The sequence below is a fragment of the Cyrtonyx montezumae genome, unplaced genomic scaffold (assembly GCF_038088225.1).
Source record: "Cyrtonyx montezumae isolate F1298 unplaced genomic scaffold, pur_monq_1.0 scaffold_2, whole genome shotgun sequence".
In the NCBI taxonomy this organism is placed as follows: Eukaryota; Metazoa; Chordata; class Aves; order Galliformes; family Odontophoridae; genus Cyrtonyx; species Cyrtonyx montezumae.
The window spans coordinates 1864807-1882748 of NW_027071936.1; the positions used below are offsets into that span (position 1 = coordinate 1864807).

The 17942-nt window shown below is 40.1% G+C and overlaps 1 protein-coding gene across 1 annotated transcript in view; it reads left to right on the forward strand.

The window, feature by feature from the left end:
- Positions 1 to 276: 276 nt before the first annotated feature.
- The window catches only part of MARCHF1 (membrane associated ring-CH-type finger 1), an 82074-nt gene continuing 64408 nt past the window's right edge, over positions 277 to 17942 (forward strand). Inside the window, exon 1 of the mRNA XM_065736221.1 lies at positions 277 to 409. The gene's annotated coding sequence lies outside the window, so the exon portion shown is untranslated. The remainder of the gene's footprint in view (positions 410 to 17942) is intronic.

Consider the following 17942-nt stretch of genomic DNA (forward strand, 5'->3'; position numbering starts at 1 on the left):
GGACGCAGCAGTTCCGACTTCCAGCAGCTCATCTCTGAGAGGATGAAACTCCGGGTGATTACACCTCGCTTCTTTGCTTGCTGATTCTCATTTGTGTTTCCAGTTTGCCGTGCTTTACTTTTTTTTTTCCTTTTTCCTGAAGGAAGACCCTGGCATATGCTACACGGTTTCTCAAATAACGTTTTCCCGTTTTTATTTAGAGCTGAGCTTGGCAAAGCAAGGATATGAACAATTACACAGGTGGGCTGCTCAGGGGGAGTGAAGATATAAGGCGTCCAATCAGGTCTTGGCAACCTGCAGCACTGTAGAAATGCCCCTCCAACAGATTTCTGTAGTTCCAGCGCGGGAGACTGCCAGCAATGGGAGAAGTTCAATGGGCAGAAACAAAGAGAAGAGCAAGGAGGTCGAGGTAAGAGGGAGGGCTTCGGTTTGGTACGGTAGAACAAGTCTGCCTTTTGTAGCCAAGGCTTGTGGCTGCTCAGCACGATGCACTGTGCTGTAGCTTTACCCAGTACAGATCATTGCAGCCTGCGTTAGCATGCTGAAGCAAGCTCCTCTGAGCTTTGTGAGGATGAAGGAGCATGCTGGAGAAAAGAAAAGAAGTTTCAAACTGCAGTGGGGAGGTGTTAACGTTTTAATTTCTATGCATGGCGTCCGCTACTGCTGGCAGTCATTGCTCCTTAAAGGTTTCAAGTAGCAGTTGCTTTATTAGGGGTGAGATGAAAAAGTAGCTTTAAGAAGATTCCTGTCTGCTTAAAAACAGCAAGATATTGTGTTAAAGCCTGCCTTTCTCGTGTGTGTGTGTTATTCAAAGCAGATGTAGGCATGAGCTCAGCAACTTACTCTTTATTATCATTTGAAAAGCATCAGTGTTCTTTGATCCATAAACACACGAGTGTTCCTCCAGTAACTAATGCACGTTGTTGTTCCAATTAAGAAATTGTCCGTTTGTATTACAGTAATGGTTAAAACAAAGTACAGAAAATGCATGCCATATACCACTTGCAGGTAGAAATCTGGTTGTTTAGAACATACAGGCACCCCAAAGAGATCTCCAGCTAAACCAGACACCCCTCCCCACCCAAAAAACAAGCAGCCCAATTCCAGCACCAAATGTATGTAACAGGCATCTGCTGTTTCTTGTCTGTTAGATTTACCCGAGCAATCCAAGCAACGTCTGCACAGATCAGATAGGCGTGGTAGTTCATTTAGGGTGTGCAGGGGGGAACTGTGGAGCTTCTGAATCAGAAGAATAATTCCTTATTTATTTGTTTATTTTTCCCCTGAGAGCTTGGTTGCATGATTTCATTAATACTTGAGTATCTCAGAAAAACAAGAATCTTTTCTTGGTACTTTTGTAATGACTGCCGTGTACACAGAGTGATGGATGTGGCAGCTCAGGTACACTGCTTCTCACGTTATACCTACCCCTTAAGTAAATGATGAAGACAAAGGTTGTTTTGTGAGTGTGATTTGGGTGTAGTGAGCCAGGTTTCTTGCTGTCCTGAAAGAAACTTCTCCAGCTTGTTAAGTCTTCTCTCTCTGCCTTCCCTTCACAGCATGGTTCTCACAAAGGGAAGCTTTGATGCTCCTGCTCAGTTTTTGTGTGGCTTGGTTTACTGCTGTTCGGCTGTTCTGGGTTCGTGTTATTCACTGATAGTGTTTGTGTGAGTACCTGCTTCCTCTGCCTTTCCACCAGCAAGGGTCTTGAAGTGCAAGAGCTAGAGAAAGGAGTTAAAGATCTTCCCAGGGCGGTGAGGGCATCAATGTGTGCAGAAGTTGTGTTCTCCGATTGCTAGGGTAATAGCTCTTAGGACCGTGCGCCAACTTCTACTATTGCTAGGGGATTTTGCATGAGATTTCCTTACAGCAGCTTGTGAAGAAGTGTTCATCTTCTGCTTAAGGCAGAGCTCTCTGCAGAGAGTGGTCCTCCAGGTTCACAGTGAAATGTGTAGGTTTGGCTGACGTAAGAACCTCTGTTGCGTACGACTCGTGATGCAGCTCATTTTATAATGCTCTTCTGTGGTTGTAGTTGCTTGCAGATGTGCTTTGTCTGAAAGCTTCACGGGGGTCCACCCACGTGCTTACAAATGCATGCCAAATGTTTACAATGTGAAGTGCAGAATTACGTATGGGCTGCTTCATTATTAGTTATAGGCCATAGGTGCCTGTAATGGAAAGTGGTATAAGTTAGGAATGCCAATGTGGTAACAATGGCTAGAGGGAGCTTTTTAAAAGTCATCCTTTTGTACAACATCTCTTGTTTGAGCAAGATCTATTTATTAACTTTATTAATAGATTAATGCTGTTGGAAAAGATTGTTGCAGTAATGAAGACTGAAGTGTAGAATATTGGATGTATTCACAACGTGATGTGGACTTCTTTGGTATTCAGTAGTTAATTGAACTTTAGTCAGTGTTGGAGAAGTTCGTTTGTAAGACTCTTAGTCAAAGTGAATGAAATCAAACAAGGCTGTCAGGACTCCAAATCTTTTAGTTTTTGTAAACATTGACGTGATTGCATTGGGCTACGTAAATAAATGTTCCCCATTTCATATTTACATAATATTTAAACAGTTGTGGATTTCTGATTCTCTTGGTTCTGGTGATGAAGGCTAGAGAAATGCAATGTGTATGTTTCCTGAAGGAACGTATTCTCGTTTCTTCAATAACACAGGTGATAAAATGCTTGCTGTACTCCCATGGCTACTATGCAAAAAATAAATGGTAGTACGTTTATAAAAGCCATCAGTACACAACGTGGTGTAGCAAAGAAGTTACTCCTGGACACCAAAATACTTTTGCAGTTGTTATGATGTTGTAGACACTGTATCTGTTAACTGAACTAGTAGTTTTTAGAAGATGGTACTGGAAAACTTACGCTTACCTTTTTTAAAAGGGATTGACATAATGAGCTGTCCATGATGAATAATCCACAAGAAGCAAAAATGATTTTTGTTCATCTGAGAGTAATTGTCTCAGAGAGTACAGGGTGGTGGCAGACACTAGTCAGTACTTGGTATGATTACCTTGCAAGAATTTGCTCCTTTGGAACAATAATACAGCTTTTGGAATTATGGCACGTTACCTGTGTAGTGATGATTCCTATCTCCTTTGACAGAAAACCAAACCCGGTGTCTCTAGATATTGTAGCACTTGAAATTCTGTAGTTAGTATTAGCAAACAGTGATTTTCCTGTGGTGTTGTTGCTTTATTTTTAGCTTGGAGTCTTTAGGAATGGAAAATACAGCTGTTAGTTTCAGTAAATGTTGATAATCTTATTTTCTTCTCATGCCTATTACATTCCTGTATTCTCACTGTTATTGTTCTGACAGAGGTGATGATGAACCTTGCTTTCCTTCATTGGACTTGGTAGTGTGTAATAAAGTAGAAGGAAGAACTTTTTCTTCATCATGCATAAAAACTGCTGCTACATCAGTTTGTGAATGTGTCAGCTCAGACGTCTTTCTCTTTGCCCTGCAGATCCCCATCCCAACGTTTATCATACTTGAAATTAATTTTACTTCTGTATATCACACAGCTTTGTGTTACGGAGCAGGCGTAGGACTTCACTTTCTTTTTCAGCAGGGATTCCACGTTCTGCCATCTCCAAGGCAGAAAGACTGCAACTTTGGAGTCTGAGTAATATTTGACATTTAGGGACACAGTCTGATTCATTAGATTTGAACCTGTTATTTTTGCTGTGATGCTTGTACCTTAAAAAAAACCACACAAATACAAATGATTTTTTTCTTATGTGATTTATGTCTATTTATTGTGAAGAGCATGCATTTTGTTTTTTTTTTGGTAAACAGGTCTTCTTAAGTCAGAATTGAAGCTGAGACCCAATGTTGATTTCAAATGCCACTTTAGAGTAGCTGCTAACATTTAATTTAAATGCCAGACCAGAGCTAAAGCTGATGTTTTCCTTAAAGCTGATAAATAGGTTAAGAGATGTTGCCATGATTTTGAGGGAGAGATGGCAGCTCAGTGTTATTAATGGGAGTACATTTTTTAATATGCACCCCTACTTGCTTAACTTTAAGCAGGTATTAATTAGCAGATAACGTTTTTAACTGTTTTCTTGTGTGCTACAAAAAAAATATGAAATTATTTTTGTGGCAGTTGTGAAGTGCAGAGATATTTGATACCTGAAACCTGTCTGTAATTGGAGAAAAATAGAGATGTTTTACGTATCTACTGATTGTTTTATTGCCTTACAACCTGAAGTCAAGCAGCACATCAGATTTGGTTAGATAAGGAGGTACAGTGTTTAGTGTAGTTAAGTTTGTAAATGTAAAATCAGTGTGATATGCCAAAATGTCCCTGAGATGAGTGCTAATAAAATACATCTTTGTTCATTTTCTTTTCTGCATGGGCTGAGAACACAGAATAAATGTCTTAGATTTCCAGGAAATTAATAAAATAATCTTTAATGCAGACAACAGATGTTTGTGTTTCCGGTGATGATTGTCTTGCATTCTGCTCTTGAATTTTTGTTTTTGTGATTTAACAGTCGAGTAGATACAGTCATCCCTCACCTAACATACAGAAATATTGTTACAGGAAGCGTAAGGAGTTTGATTTCAAGTATAGCTGCCTCTGATGCACGGTGTAATTCCTGTCTTTCGGGCACGTAACTTTCATTCAGCAAGAGATGCTGGGGAGGATGGGGAGGCACGGGTTGAACTCCAGTGCATGCTTACTGACATGGTTTGACACATGGTGCTTTTTCTTCCTTGTTTGAATGGTATGCACCTATTTAAATAGGATACATGACAAAATTTCTAGCCCTGTGCGTGTCAATATTTTATTTCTTCAAAGACGTGGGATGTTACTCTTCTTTTTTTTTTTTGACATGACCACTGTTTGGACAGCTATGCTCTGCTTGCATGGAAATCCACTAGTATCTGCAGTTATTAGACACTTACATCTTGCTGGTGATGTTCTGTAATGCTGCAATGAGAAATTATTGCTGTTTTTCATGGTTTATGTTCCCAAACAGTTACAGCTGTAAGTCTGTCTGTGAGGTCCTTTCAGTGTTCTAAGAAAGAAATTAGCTAAGTCTTCAGACTGCTGTTCAGGAACTGTTACTACTTTGAACATGCAATTTCATGACAGCAAGAGAAAAGGGAGGTGTTACTTAACAGAGGCTAGATTTGTTCTACTAATTTTGGGTCCTTTTATCTTTTTTATTTCTTATGAATAAAGCCTATTTCTTTTGTTACCGGTTAGAAATTAGGGTTTTTCTCAGTGTGCTTTTATTCACTTATGGTAAGATGATGCCAGTTATTTACAGGCTGCTCTTTCTGATAAGATTACATAAATGATACTGATTGCATAGTATGATTGTCAGGCTTTTTATGAAAGGGAGATGGTAGAAGCATATTTCACCAACTTGAGTTGCTGTGTATTGACCGTGTGTCAAATAGCAGTATTGATTTTAAAACTGGTCTTCTCACTGGTAAAGGATTTGAAGCCTAAGATTATTCCATATCTCAGTAACTTGCTTCCTGTACATTTATAGATGGTGCTTAGAATCTGCTGACACACATTTTCTGACGCAGCTGAGTTTTGGCTAGAAGAAAGTGTGATGTCCATAATCCTTTTTATCTTTGAAATTCCCAGTCCCAGTAAATAGAAAATTTGAGGGAGCTTGTGTGCGCTTTCCCTCCCCTACTCCAAAGCTGTTCTTAGTTTACAACGTTTTCATTTCACAGGATCACAGAAGTGTAGGGTTGGAAATGGACCTCCAGTGGTCTGCTTGTGCCTGCAGTGAGGAAAGGAGGCCACAGCACACGTGGAGACAGTACTGCTGTGAGCTCAGCCTCACGGCATGCCTTGCAAAATGTGCTGTAAGTATAATTAGTGAGGAATCCCTACTGAAAGCCAGTGTCTGTAGGTAGAGCTGTCTGGCCCTCCTAAGCTGCAGTGGATTATTTGAGTCGTTCCTGGCTCCTTGCTGGGCCTCGTTTGGCAGCCTGCTCCGATTAAAAATATGTATATGTAAGTTTTAGTGTATGTTCAGATTGCATTAACAAGCTAATTGCAAGACTATATGTTTTAAGACGTTTGGCGTTGTTTCTTAATAACATAGACGTAAGAATAAGCTTAACGTTCCTTACTCTGAGATTTCATCACCTGAACATCTGTTACCAGTGAAGCTGGATGGAAAATTTTGAATTCATTTGAGATTTTAATACAGAATTTGCTATTCTTATGAGTTGTTGTAGTCCAGGTGTTACGGGAGAAATATGACAGAATTGATTTTCACTCTGAAGATAATGTCATCTATATTGTCAAATAGTTTGTGACGTACCTAAAAATAATTATTCTGCTATTTCACTGTTGGTATCTGCAGTGCAGAGCACAGTGCTGCCACAGACAAGTGACACATCTGTTTTTATACAATGCTGAGAGAGAGCTGGGACTGTTCAGCATGGAGAAGAGGAGGCTCGGGGGAGATCTTATCAATCGCTACGACAACCTGAATGGAGGTTGTAGAGAGGTGTTGGGTTGACCTTTACTTTGAGCTAAATACAGACAGGACTGGAAGAAATGGCTTTCAGGTGTGCTGGGGGGGCATTCAGGCTGGGTATTAGAATTTCTACTCAGGAATAGTGGTGAGGCATTGGAGCAAGCTGTACGGGGGAGTGGTGGGGTCACCATCCTTGGAGATATTTAAGGAAAGGTTAGTTGAAGTAATTACGGTCATGGTTTAGTGGGCAGTCTTGGTGGTGGGTGAATGGTTGCACTTGATGATCCTGAAGATCTTTTCCAACCTTAATGATTCTGTATTTCACTTATCCTTCACTTTATGGCATAGTAGCATTTGCAACCAGATAGAATTGGAGAAATAAGTGTTAAACTTACTCTGTTTAAAAACAGAACATCAAGTTGTTACTCTAACTGCTTTATGAAGCAATTAGTCAATGTGTACTTACCTTGGAAATCAAATAATGAGATTGCAGAACACATTTTATGTATTGTTATATTGCTAATAATGGATGTTCTGGTAACACTAAAAACTGGTAATGAAACCTTACCTTGTGGAAACGCAACTGATGTTACATGATGCAGTAAGGTGACAGATTTCTCAACTCTATTGCAAATATCTGTTCCCAGTTTTATGCTGCTTTAGTTTAATGAGAATGAGGTCAGAGTATTTCCTCACTATTACTCTGCCTGAGTTGCTGCAGAGATGCTTTAGTGCTGAGTAGTTTCAGATGTCATTTATAGCAGTAGATTTGCCTTTGGGATAGGTACTAGACAAATATCGAAGCGCAAATCCCTCAGCAGGAAAAAAGAACATAAACATTCAATCAACGTGTTTTGATTAAAGGTATTTGAATATAATTTTTGAATTTTTTTTCTCTCATGCGTTTTACTGCTTTACACCGCTGTTATCTTGACTTCATCAAACGCAATCAATCATTTCATGTTGTTGAATAACGTGTGAAGGAAGTGCTTTGCCTGTAAGATGAGTTCTGTAACAAAGTGTTAAGTCTATTCTGTGCTAAGAATCCTTTTCTGTATTGCATATGGATTGCTTTTCTATGTGTTTGAGCTTCTTGCGGGATCTTGTCCTTAATGATAATCCCAAAAGGGTTTTATTTGATGCCTCCGTGCAGCTACCTGGCGATAAAGCTTTCTAAAATCTTAACAAATTGAGGCTGTCAGAGGAACAGTGACTGCTCCAGGGCAGGTGATGGAGCACTGGCACAGGTTGCCCAGAGAGGTGGTGGAGTCTCCTTCTCTGGAGGCATTCAAGACCTGCCTGGATGCCTGTCTGTGCAACCTGGGCTGGGGAGCTGCTTTGGCAGGGGGTTGGACTTGATGGTCTCTAGAGGCCCCTTCCAACCCCTACAGTTCTGTGATTCTGTTTCAGGGTGAAGGACACGTTCTGCTTTGTGCACAAAACAGTACTTCTACCAGATGTCCTCATAAAATTGGTTATAATTCATATGGTGTTAAGGCCACCAAAAAGAAAACCACGTTGTGAAACATTGGCCTTCACTTCTGCACCTGAAAATAATATGTCTAACGAGCTATTATTTGTCATGCATGTAAAATTGTGGGTATAAAAACAGCGGAGCGTGTCATAATGAAAATCAGTTCTAAACACAGAGCGCTCAATAAATGTGCTATGAAATTCATCTTACACAAAAGGAAATAGATGCATAGGCAGTAAAGAACTGTGCAGCAAAAGTGCCTGTAATTTTGTGTGGTTTTTTCTACGCAAGAACAAAAGGTGTGAAGTAAAAAGCTTTCCCAAAATAATCCCTCTGGTGAGCTGAGCAGCTGGTAGAAGGTGCCCATTGACATCAGTGCCCATAATGATCACGTGTTACTTTGAGTTTGTACAACTTTTGTAATATTTGGGAGCAAGAATCCGTGACTTGAAGGTGCCAGAAGAGTGAAATGTGTGTGTATATGCCTGCAAGTCCCCAGAGTCCCCCCTTGAGTACACAAAAGCCTCTGCCATGTATAGTAATTATCTAACGTAATTACTTTTTCATGCTGCCATGGACATTTGAACTTATTTCTGCAATTGCATTTAGCCTTTTTTTAAATATAAAACTGTAGCTTCAAGTAAGACAGAATTTGCACATAACAATGAAGCAATAACTCATCAAATAATGGAGAATAGATCAACAGCCGTATTTCAAACAAAAGTAGAAGCTTGTGATCGAATACTTGGTATACCTGTGTTGTTTTTACCTAGGGCAGATGGAATTGATGTGTGGGAAATTATTTTCAAAGATTTATGTCAGATTATTACATTTTGCTCATTCAGTTTGTGTGTTCCACATGAATGCTTAAAGCCTGTACCTTATTTCCTATTTGGTTTTTAGAAAGGAAACTTCCTAATACTTAATATGGCTTCTGCTTTTCAGTTCTGGAGTAAAGAGAGTCAGGAAGAAAAAGAGCAAATGTTAAATCTGAAATATTACAAAGCTGTTAAATGCAGAGATGAAATACAGCAGGCGGTGTTCTGTTTCCAGAATTGTAAGTAGTATTTATGATGAAATAAGCAAGTCTAATTGAGAAACCTATGGTCTTGAAATAGAAAGAAAGTGCTCTGGATCTTTGCTCATCGCTCTTGCTGGTCCAGTCCAGCTCCCTTCTCTCAGGAGGGTAGCTTAAAAGTGAGATGATGGCTGAGTGGACTCTTATCTGCACTTTTTATTGCTGCTGAACATAGGTGGTCAATGTAAGTTCCCAATTGCCTCATGGGTTGCATAGCCCCCAGCTCGCCTCTCTGAGTGTATTTATTCCTTTTAAAGAAGCTTGGTAACATGAACAAATGCAGTACAACAGATAATGATATCTACGCTCAGCACTTCCCATTTTGAAGATGTCTTCAGTTGCTAATGATTTTGCTGGTCATTAAATGTTCAGGCTAAGTACCCTGTGCTTTCCATAATACCTTCAGAATACACCTTAAAAACTTCCATCTTGCTCTCCAGAATTTGTTATTCAAGAGCTTTAAGCTTGTTTTGGTTCCAGAATGCAAAAGACTTTCATGCTGTTGAACAGTAAACAGTAAAAATAAATTTGGATAGGCACACCAGCAAAATTTACAGCCCTGGTCATCTGAGGAAAACGCATTTGGCAGTCTGCTGCAGGTTACACTGTGCTGGGAATGCAGTGCTGGATTCCTTGCATCAGTTCCTAATCATGAGTCAAAATCACAATAAACAAAAAGAGAATGCAGTATCATGTGAGAAACTAATAGGAGGCTTTAAATCTATAATTTCAATAGGATGAAACTTTCTAACCATATTAGACTGATACACAAATGTACAGTTTCTTAAATCCCTTCAGTCTTTTTTCAGTGTATCTAATGGCAATGTAATGTTGATACTGCAAACATTTTCCCTGTGCTCCTTTACTTGTAATTACTGTACATAACTAGAATGACACCAAGAAGTGCCAGCATTTCTTGCTGAGAAGCATAGCAAAAATAGATGAAAAACGATGACAAAGATGATACAACCAAATAAGCAATTTATGGAAAGTGGATCCGTTATGGCAGTCCATAGTTTTGCTTGGGGCAGAGTGGCTGGAAGGCTGTGTAGAGGAAACAGACCTGGGGTTATTGGTCAGCACTCAGCTGAGCATGAGCCAGCAGGGTGCCCAGGTGGCCCTGAAGGACAGTGGCATCCCGTGTTGGATCAGTAGTGTAGCCAGCAGGAGCAAGGAGGTGATCATCTCTCTGTACTCAGCCCTGGTGAGACTGCACCCCGAGTGCTGCATTCAGTTTTGGGCCCCTCACTGCAAGAAAGACATTGAGGCCCTGGAGTGTGTTCAGAGATGGGCAATAAAGCTGGTGTGGGTTTGGAGTGCAGGCATTATGAGAAGTGCCTGAAGGAGCTGAGACTATTCATTCTGGAGAAGGAGAGGATCAGGGGTGACCTTATCAGGTGAGGTGGGGATCAATCTCTTCTCCCATGTAACTGTGGTTTGGGAATGGCCTCAAGTTCTGCCAGGGGAGGTTCAAGTTGGACGTTAGGAAATAACTACTTTCTGAGAGTGGTCAGGCGCTGGAATGGCTGGCCCAGGGAGGTGGTGGAGTCAGCGACCCTGGAGGTGTTCAAAATACTTCTAGATGTTGTACTAAGAGATGTGGTTTAGTGGGAAATATTGGTAGGTGACCAAGAATATCACTTCCCTTCACAAAAGAGTGAAGTCGTGTTGAAAGTTGCTTATAAAAGTTGAATCGTAATTAGTTTGTTTAAAAAAGTAGTTAATCTTAACAGAGTTTACCAGATCCCCTTCTTTCTCCACAAACAGAAAGTAGTAAATGTTTCAATCAATATCCCTGGGAATCACTGGCAGCGGCAAGTTTTTCCTTCCCCCATGGGGTAAACAGCATGGCATTCCTCGTTTCAGCCAGCATGTTCAGTGTGTTTTCAGTAGATCCTAGAGCATCAGAGTAAGCAATAAGTAGAAAGTGGAAACAAACATTAGTTGAATTGAATTTTGATCTGAATTGCTATTTGCAGTCCAGAATGCTTTATTTTCTCAATGACATCCCAGTTTCTAATCATTATTAATGCACTACAGTTGCTGTGTTATTATTAACAGCAAGTGTAATGGCTTTTTATTAACAACTTTTTAATCTTTGCAGTTTGTTTGCCCACGTTCCACCTATATAGCACTATATTCTCTACGTCATTGTTGCTTTTATCATAGGAGCTTGACCTTTTGCTCCAAATAAGGTACATTTTCTCTTTATGATTATGGCTCTTTGTGATTGTGTGTAGTAAGAGAGCAGAAAAATGCATGTACAGCTAATGCAGAGTTCTGGTCTGCAGTTGGCACAGTAGCTTTACTGCCTTATACTCAGGATGTGACGTGACCCCATAAACTACACATGAACTAAAATGATAGAATAGCAAAGCAATCAAAAGAATAAACTGGGCCTGAAGTAGTGAAGATTACAAAGCTATAATTGAACTTAGTGTTGCTAAGTTACCGTACCCCATTTTCAGGAACTGATGATGGTTAGGCTCTGATAGACCAAAATATCTCTGTGCCCAAACTGTTCTCACACGGATTTGGGTACTGAATCTTTTCATAAATCTTGAGTTTGAGGCGTAGCCTTAGAAATTTGCATGTATTTCATGTTGTGTAGTTAAAGTGAAGTGCTTTTGGTAGAGATGTTCTAGAGCTTAATGCTGTTCTTCATGTTTGCTAGTACTTCGCAACCAGAGAGCAGGAGCAGAGTCAGTTACTTGAAGGCAGAGAAATGTTTATTGGGACACTAAGTTCTTAATTTTAAGGTTACTCTAAAATACGTGTTTGTTTTTATTGTTGAAAACATAGCATGGAAAGTAGATTTGATATTGAACAAGCATATCGAGGGGATTTTATAAGCAGGAAAAGCAGTAAGAACCTATTTTAATTGGCCTGTGGTAGCGTGTTTCCAAGAAACTAGATTAGCTATAATTACCCTGGGAGGTTAAGCAACCCTCTTATCCCCATTAGTGTACTTACATAATACGTGTTTTAATACCATCTTGCAGTAAGACTACTGGTAAACCATATGGGATATGCAGATTCCTGGTGTTGTCTTTTCCTTATACAAGTCTCAGAGGAGTAAGCACATTTCCTGGAAGTACGGTTTATTTCCTTGCCCTCTTTTTGATGACATAGGCTGTTACAGTTGTAATGTTCCCACTATCTTTGTCTTGTATTTGATTATTCCAAATGAAGGAGAAAGGTGCTGTAGAGACTGGGATTTTTTGGTCTCTTGGAAAAGAGGGTTGCTTAGCTGATTAATGTATGGTCAGTCTGCTGGTAGGAATCAGAAGCAGGAAAAGAAGGATCGTGATTTCGTGGATTTTTCTGTGTGGGAGAAAATAAATTTGGGGCAAAAATGGATGTGAATGGGACAGATGTTGCATGTGTGAAGTCTCCGAATTGTAAAACTGGTTTGATGTTACCTTGTAAGTGATATTAAAGAAAGAGCAGGTTAGAATTTGACATTCTGCAAACCCCGGATTAAATGGTGTGTTGAACTTTGGACCGATTACTGTGGGACTTGCTCAAACTTGTGCAGAAAAGAGTGGTAAAGCTGGAGGAAGCTTTCTCACTCCTCACTTTGTAGCCTTGAAACATGGTCTAGTGGTGGGGCTTGGTAGGTCAGCTTGATGATTGCACAGTCATCTTGAGGGTCTTTCCCAACTTCAGTGATCGTATTATTCTGTGGCATATAGTACTGATTACAGTAGGTATTAACAGCATAGGAAAGTATAGGAGAATTGATTACATCTCTAACTTTGCTAGTTAAGTAGTCCATGTATGTAGAGAGTCCTTAAAGAATTCAAGAAGGTAGCACGAGTTAACAAAAGTATTTCTCAGTTAGGTGCATTATTTCTTTATTTTGTCTAATTTTAGTTTTAATTCAGTGTAACAAAACTCTTGTATTTAATTCTAAGTTATGACTTTTAAGAAAACTACCATACTTTTTTTCCCCAAAAGGAAGTATTCAGATATTACAGTAGGTCAAAGTTGGCTGAGTTTGGAAGTACTGCATTTATTGCTTCAGAGTACAGTACTTCTGTGCGTGTTTGAAGCTCTCAGAATGTATATTAAATAAACCTTCTGGGACACCACTACAAGGAGTTGGTTTGAAATCTTCTTCATTCGATTTCCTTCGTTTACTTTGTTTTCACAACATATATTTCAAGAAGAAAAGTTCTGTTTTTGTTAGTAGTTCACCTCTTCCGTAGGGGGGTATTCTCCAACCACATTTAGATAGGAAAAAATGTAAAACATAAGGGCTTGGGTTTTTTTTGAAGGGCCAGAATAAGATATCAAAGATACAAGGCAATCTATTTTTGATGTTTCTGACTAATAAGATGAATTATTTCTGGTGGATTACGTGTTTAAAGAAGAGGGATATGCTGAATGAAAGTACTGTGGGAGGTCTTAACAAAGACTCTCTGAATAACAAAGTTGTGTTTTTGAGTAGTGTCTGTGTAGCTATGTGCTTTGTGTTGGAATGAATAAGCTGTAGAGTGATGGCAGTAATAATAATTTTATTCCTTCTGTCAGTGTTCATGACTGTGAAAACGTGGAATTCTCACATCTTTAATATAGGATTTACAAACTACCGTACAGAAGTATCTGAAATTGTTATTCTGAATAGTTAAAAACAGTTTCACATAGATGTTGTGCCCTATCAGTCAATTGCTTACCTTTTGCTGTGAGATTGTTATGAGCTGCGACTAGCTTACATTGGCAAATGCCAGCAGATGAGTTGAAACAGGGCTACCTGTTTTGATATGTCTTCCTTAGTGTTCTCCAGTCTTACCTTTAACCTCTGGTGCACGTTTTACACAGTAATTTATTGGCATTTCACAAATCTCTCCTTTTGTCCCCAATTTTTGTATATTTCCCAGACAGTAAATGCATGTGGAGTGACACCAGGTTTTTCACTTGGAGAAGTATCCGTTGGTTGCTTTTAATTGCACTGTTAAAACAGAAGACGCTACAAAGCGATAGCCTCGATTCTACTCTTTGTGTGCAGTTAGTACTGCTTTGCAGATCTCCAGGCATTTTTATCTGTATGAAAAAGAGTAGAATTGCAAAGCTATGGAGGAGAGAGTATTGTGTAGCTGGTGGATTTTTTTGGGGTGATACATGAGAAGACAGAAGCTGGTTTTCCAAGCCTAGGCAGACTGGGTAGCGTTCACCTTAGGTAAATTTGCTGTATTCAACATTTTGCAGCACAGGCTGAAATTCTGAGATCACACCCCCATTTTTACAGTTGCTAATCAGAGACGAATTGCAGTACAGCTAAATTCTGTTCTGCTTAACTATTTAATTGATGACGCCTAACTGGGCAGCTTCGCTGCCATCTGAGTGGTTCCAGTAACGTAATATGGCAGGAGGAGAAAGTGAGAGTACTTTAAAATAGCTCTTTCACTGTAGAATTGGCTCGCTGCTGTCAGTGCACCAAATTCAAAACCAGGGTTGCGAGTTGCAGGGTGCCTTAGAGATCCTGTTTTCAGCAATATTCTGCTACCGCTGTGAAGGTATTAGATAAGTCCTGTAATGGAAAGTGATGGGCACACCGTGGAGGGTATCCACATGGAGATCAGTACCTGAAATATGATGTGCCTTTTCATTGCTGGATTAGTCATTTTTTTGGTCTCCCTTCCTCTCCATGCCGTACAAAATGTAACACATCTTCGTGCACGACTTGCTGCAAATTTTACCAATCTGTTGAAGTACACTTGTTCTTAGCAGGATTTTTCTTACAGAAGTGTTTATACTGATGTTAAAACTGCCTGAAAAAAGCAGGTTTCCCAAATGCTCTGATTGTTTTTCCTGCTCCAAACTCTTACCACACTGTTGTCTATTGACTGAAGTGTTGTTTTGTTTCTATCTCATTACTCTTTGCCAGTGCCTTATGTCCACCTCAGTACTTTGTGTTTCTTTCCTCCCAGAGTGTGTCTGGGCATAGTCATGAGCAGAAGAGCACAGCATATGCAGTAAAGAAGGAGATCTGATCGTATATACTGTTCCCCATCCCTTTAAAGCTGGGCCTCTTGGCAAAGTGTGTGTTTGCCAGGCCAGATTTCAACTTGTTCTTCGTTTCAAATCTAAGTTTCTCTGAAGAACTGCTTTCCTGCTGAATCACACCCTCCTTCTTGTGGCATATATTTTTTTTTGACAAATTCAGAGCCAACAGAAACTGTACTTCGTTCCTTTATGTTTTTAAAACCAGAAGGATTTCACGAGGAAGAAGGATCTGCAGACATTCAGTGTCAGCTGGAAAGGTAAACGTTTCAAATATTCAAGACTCCCTTAAAGAACAAGGCATTTAGAATCAAATAATTTATAAATTACAGCTTTAGCTAATAGTCTTGTCATGATGCTGTTCAAATCACCACCCAAGAGGTGTTACGTGCTGATGTGTTTAGTGTAGGTGGATAGGTTGTTGATTTCTGATTATAACACCTGAGGCTGATGCTTTAATATGTAGAATGCCGTGCCATCCACAATGTATTTGGTTCCCATCCTTTAATAAGGAAGGATTTGTCTTTCCTGAGGCTTGCTAAGTCCTATGGTTATAGCAGAGAGAATGCAGAGGTCCTTTCTGAAATGTTTGTGCAATTTGGTTTCATCCCATTTTCATACAAGTTCCTCTGAATTCTTTAACCTGAGTTGCACAAACGCGATTTTGTACTTGGTTAGAAATCCTCAACTCTTCGACTACAATTAAGATGAGGCAGTGAGATAGTGATTTACTAATAGCATCACGTGCAGGACAAGTACATTTTCTATGAAAATCAGTTATCCATTTTCTTTATTGGATCTAGCACAAAAATGAGGTAAGGAAGGTGTGTCAGGTGAGAGGCCATCACGATGTCCTCTTCATTTCTGAATTATTTTACTGGAAGTGCTCATTCACACAGAAGGACATAATCAGTTCATCAAGTCCAACCTCAACCAAACTATACTACCTTAACTCTTAAAACCTTCTGCTAAATGATGTCCCTGAGCACCACATCCAAATGGATTTTAAATGCATCCAGGGATGGTGACTCCAGCACCTCCCTGCGGAGCCTGTTGCAGTGCTTAACAAGCCTTTCTGTAAGGTTTTCCTTATATCCAACCTTAGCCTCCCCTGGTACAACTCAAGGTCCTTGTCCTGTCACCAGTGAGAAGAGCCCAACCCCGCTGTCACTGCAATTACCTTTCAGGTACTGGAAGAGAGCAATGAGGTCTCCCCTCAGCCTCCTCTTCCCCTGACCATACAGCCCCAGCTCCTTCAGCCTCTCCTAGTAGGGCACACTCTCCAAGCCCTTCACAGCCTTGTTGCCCTTCTTTGGACCCGCTCCAGCATCTCCATGTCCTCTCTGTACTGAGGTGCTGTCTGCTTGCTTACTTAAAAACAACTGTAATGTTGGGAGCTCTTTCAGAAATCATAATGTCTTTCTCCCCTCCTTTCCCCACCCTCCACTCCTCTGATTTTTTGTTTTCCCTATTACGAAACTTGCTGGAAAAGCGTCCTTGTGTTTATATTTTCTTTAAATGTTATTGATGCTGAAGACTGATTAGCTTGGTTATCGACAGTTTTTTTTTCTACTGAGCTGAGAAATCTCTTGACAAATAAAATAAAGAAAAAAATAGTTTATTTCTGGAGCAGATGTTGTCTCCTGTGTGAGACACCAATTGCAGGATGTGGTAGAGGTGATGAAGCTTATACTTTGCATAGCCTTCAAAAGTTGCTGTAAAATATCACCAGCTGTGTTCCCGTGGGCTTCTCCCTAAAAAGTCCTGCACACGTGTACGTGGTCCTCAAAACCGTGGCAATGACAGATTTCATTGAGTCAGTTCTGAAACCAAATAATACGGATTTGCTTAATTAGGTGAAACATTATCTTGAATTATGAGATTTTTAGGTTTTAGTTTTTTTTTTCCAACTCTTAGAAATCCTTCTCAAATGCCTAAGCCCATATGTTCCTCATGCTGTGCAGAACTGTTCAGAGGGAACAAAGCCAATTAAAACTTCAGATGTCGAGTGGAACTAGATAGCTGAGCAAGATGCATGGTTCCATGGGCGTGCATGAAGGGTTTCAGTCTGTAGCCAAGGAGCGGTGGGCGCTGAAATCCAGTAGAGTTTTTATTTCTGTTGGCTACTTGAGAATTCCTGACAGCTCAGGTAGGATGTGGCAGTGCTGAGATCCAGGGTGTTTGGAGCTGTGGTGAAGACATGCTGCAGGGATGTGGCAGCATCCTGTGGCAATACGTGATGTGCAGGTGATTCACCACCTCTGTGGTGAGTGCTGTGTGGATGATGGAGACCTTGGTGTGCATTGATCAGTGCTGTATTCCAAGCTTTGAGGAAGTAGGCTGGTTTTGTTTTGAGTTGTGTGGATTTTAGTGGGTTTTTTTTCCAGTTTGTTAGTTTTATTTGTCAACTTCACTGGCTGCCTTCAAGCAACACTTTGTAATTGGTGCAATTGCAAGATCGTAGTGTTAAACCTTGGAGCTGTACTCCTTCCTCAGTAGAAATAGTTCCTTTATTCCTGTGCACTGTTGCTCACCTGTGACTGATTTCTATGCCACATGAAGCTTTGCATATTGGTTGTGAATAGTTACTTAAATATCTTTTCCAGATAATGATGCTGTAAAGAATGTGTCTCCAACCTTTTGGCTTGTTAGGGCCACTGTGTGTGAAGAGGAATTGTCTGGGGCCATATATACATAAGTTACTCTGAAAGTAATGCCTCCTATTTATTGCCATGGAAACAACAGCATGTACAAAGAGCTCAATAATGCTGTTTGATAGAGCACGTTCTCAACTACAAAACTCCATTTTTCGATCTATTCACCACCATCAGCTATGCATTTTCACCAGTGATGGACAAAAAAAAATCTGCATGGCCATCCAGAACGTGGCTTGTCTTTTACACTGCT